Genomic DNA, 4,072 nt, shown 5'->3' with positions numbered 1-4,072 from the left:
GAAATAAATTAAAATTTTAATAACCGAAAAGAAGAAATAAAAGAAAAGACAAAAAAAAGGGGAAAGGGAAAAAAGGAGGCCCCCCCACTGGGCTCCGGCCCAGCAGGCCGGCCCAGTCGAACACCGGCCCAGCCGGGCCTCCTTATCCATCCCCCCCCACCCCCGAAACCCTACCCACGACCCCCACTCTCCCTCGCCCCCTCCCCCACGTTCGCTCCCCTCTCCCCCGATCTGGATCGGGATCGGGGGGAGGCCACCGACGCGCCGCCGCTCCCCTGAGGCCACCGCCGCCGCACGAGGCCGCATCACCCGGAGCGCCTTCGCCTCGCCGCCTCTCCGGCTCACCTCCCCTCGCTCCGCTTTCCCCCATCCCGATTCTGGATCGGGGCACCAAGTCCGCCGGCGCCCCACCGCCACACGCCGCTCGCCTCCCCGTCATCCCGCCGTCTCCGACCCCCTCCCCGACGCCGGCGGCCGCCTCCCCGACTCCCTCCTCGCCGGTCGCCTCCAACCTCCACCGCGCACGCCTCCTAGACCCCGCGGACCCCCCCTGTGAGCACCCCCCTTCGCCCCCTCTCCCCTAGGCCGACGCGGTCACCGCCTCCCCGTCCGCGGTCGACGCGCTCCGGCGCCGCCCGTTGCGCGCTCGCCGCGCTCCCCTCGACCGCGCCCCTGGACGCCCCTCCTGCGCTCACCGTGGCCTCTCCCGCGCCCCCCCCCGGTCCGGCGCCGCGGCCACTGTTGTGCCCGCCGGCCACGCCCTGCCGTGGCCCGCCTCCCCTCTCGCCTGCAGCCGGCACCCAGCCCGCCTTGCCGGTGCTGGCGCGCGCGCCTGCGGCGGCCGCTCGGGTTCGCCCGTTAGCGGGTGGCGACCGCACCCTGCACCCGACGCCCGTAAGGCCCCATGGGCCACTGACCACGGGGGCCCGCCCCCAGAACGTTAAAGAAAAAAAAAGAGAAAAAAAAAGAGTAAAAAGTATATATATAAAAAAAATAAATAAAACAGTAATTAAAATAACAACAAATTTAATTAATTAATTAATTAATTAATTAAATTAAGTTAATTAACCTTGATTAATTAATCTAATTAACATGTTAGCTTAATTAAACAGTGATTAGTTTAATTAAACCCTGATTAACCTAACAGGGTATGACAGGTGGGTCCCACTGGACCCACGCGTAAGTTGACTCAGTCAACCCCTGTTGACTGATGATGTCAGCATGACATCATGCTGATGTCATAAAAGCATTTTCGAAATTAATTAAATAATTAATTAAATTCCTGAAATTAATAAAATCTTTTAAAAATCATATCTTTTAATCCGTAATCCGGATTAAAATATTTTCAACATGAAAGTTGCTCAGAACGACGTGACGAATCCGGATACGCAGTCCGTTCGTCCACCACACGCCTCTAACCTATCGAACCTGCAAACTTTCCTCTCCGGTTCATCTGTCTGACAGACGTCCGGAACCGGGAAAACTTCCCCGGATGTTTTCCCCCCCTAACCAGTACCCCTCATACCACGTTAGGGCACGCCTAGCATCGCTTCTTGACATGTCATGCATCGATATGCATCTGTTTAGATGATGTCAGCATGACATCATGCTGATGTCATAAAAGCATTTTCGAAATTAATTAAATAATTAATTAAATTCCTGAAATTAATAAAATCTTTTAAAAATCATATCTTTTAATCCGTAATCCGGATTAAATATTTTCAACATGAAAGTTGCTCAGAACGACGTGACGAATCCGGATACGCAGTCCGTTCGTCCACCACACGCCTCTAACCTATCGAACCTGCAAACTTTCCTCTCCGGTTCATCTGTCTGACAGACGTCCGGAACCGGGAAAACTTCCCCGGATGTTTTCCCCCCTAACCAGTACCCCTCATACCACGTTAGGGCACGCCTAGCATCGCTTCTTGACATGTCATGCATCGATATGCATCTGTTTACTTGTATTCATTGTTTCTTCCCCCTCTTCTCTCCGGTAGACTACGAGACCGACGCTGCTGCTGGCCAGTTCGACTACGGTGTTGACGACCCCTCTCTCTTGCCAGAGCAACCAGGCAAGCCCCCCCTTTGATCACCAGATATCGCCTACTCTTCTCTATACTGCTTGCATTAGAGTAGTGTAGCATGTTACTGCTTTCCGTTAATCCTATTCTGACGCATAGCCTGTCATTGCTGCTACAGTCATTGATACCTTACCCGCAATCCTAAATGCTTAGTATAGGATGCTAGTGTTTCATCATTGGCCCTACATTCTTGTCAGTCTGCCTTGCTATACTATCGGGCCGTGATCACTTGGGAGGTGATCACGGGTATATTCTATACATACATACATACTATACAGATGGTGACTAAAGTCGGGTCAGCTCATTGAGTACCCGCAAGTGATTCTGACAAGGGGGCTGAAAGGACAGGTGGCTCCATCCCGGTAGAGGTGGGCCTGGGTTCCCGACGGCCCTCGACTGTTACTTTGTGGCGGAGCGACAGGGCAGGTTGAGACCGCCTAGGAGAGAGGTGGGCCTGGCCCTGTTCGGCATTCGCGGATACTTAACACGCTTAACGAGATCTTGGTATTTGATCTGAGTCTGGCTACGAGCCTATACGCACTAACCATCTACGTGGGAGTAGTTATGGGTATCCCGACGTCGTGGTATCAGCCGAAGCACTTCAGACGTCAGCGACGGAGCGGCGCGCGCCGGGTTGGACTGCGTTAACGCAACTTCCTTTGTAATGGAGGTTGCTAGGTCTGCTCACCGGCCGCGTACGCAACGTGCAGGTGTGCTCAGGGCGATGGGCCCAGACCCCTGCGCGCTTAGGTTTAGACCGGCGTGCTGGCCTCTCTGTTGTGCCTAGGTAGGGCTGCGACGTGTTGATCTTCCGAGGCCGGGCATGACCCAGGAAAGTGTGTCCGGCCAAATGGGATCGAGCGTGTTGGGCTATGTGGTGCACCCCTGCAGGGAAGTTAATCTATTCGAATAGCCGTGATCTTCGGTAACAGGACGACTTGGAGTTGTACCTTGACCTTATGACAACTAGAACCGGATACTTAATAAAACACACCCTTCCAAGTGCCAGATACAACCGGTGGTCGCTCTACCTCAGGGATATGAGGAGAGGATCGCCGGGTAGGATTATGCTATGAGATGTTACTTGGAGATGCTACTTGGAGGACTTCAATCTACTCTCTTATACTTGATGCAAGACGAAGGTGACCAGAAGCGTAGTCTTCGACAGGATTAGTTACCCCCCTCTTATTCTGGCATTCTGCAGTTCAGTCCACTGATATGGCCTCCTTACACATATACCCATGCATATGTAGTGTAGTTCCTTGCTTGCGAGTACTTTGGATGAGTACTCACGGTTGCTTTCTTCCCCCTTTTTCCCCTTTCCTTTCTTTCTGGTTGTCGCAACCAGATGCTGGAGTCCAGAAGCCAGACGCCACTGTCGACGACGACCCCTACTACACCGGAGGTGCCTACTACTACGTGCAGCCCGCTGACGACGACCAGGAGTAGTTAGGAGGATCCCAGGCAGGAGGCCTGCGCCTCTTTCGATCCGTATCCCAGTTTGTGCTAGCCTTCTTAAGGCAAACTTGTTTAACTTATGTCTGTACTCAGATATTGTTGCTTCCGCTGACTCGTCTATGATCGAGCATTTGTATTCGAGCCCTCGAGGCCCCTGGCTTGTATTATGATGCTTGTATGACTTATTTTATTTGTAGAGTTGTGTTGTGATATCTTCTCGTGAGTCCCTGATCTTGATCGTACACATTTGCGTGCATGATTAGTGTACGATTGAATCGGGGGCGTCACAAGTTGGTATCAGAGCCGACTGCCTGTAGGAATCCCCCTTCCACACTCCTTGGCCGAAGTCGAGTCTAGACATTGCAAAAACTTTTACTAACTTGGCTGTGTGCCTTACGGGCCCACGTCGCCATTGGGTGGTATTAGGATCTTTTACTCCTCGATCTTTACTCTGGGATTCTGAACTCTCTTCTATTCGGGTTAAATGAATTTGCCAAAAACAAAACTAACTTTAGGTTCTCGCAAGTACT

This window comes from Triticum aestivum, chromosome 6A, assembly GCF_018294505.1.
Source record: "Triticum aestivum cultivar Chinese Spring chromosome 6A, IWGSC CS RefSeq v2.1, whole genome shotgun sequence".
NCBI lineage: Eukaryota > Viridiplantae > Streptophyta > Magnoliopsida > Poales > Poaceae > Triticum > Triticum aestivum.
Note: the sequence above shows the minus strand (reverse complement) of the source record.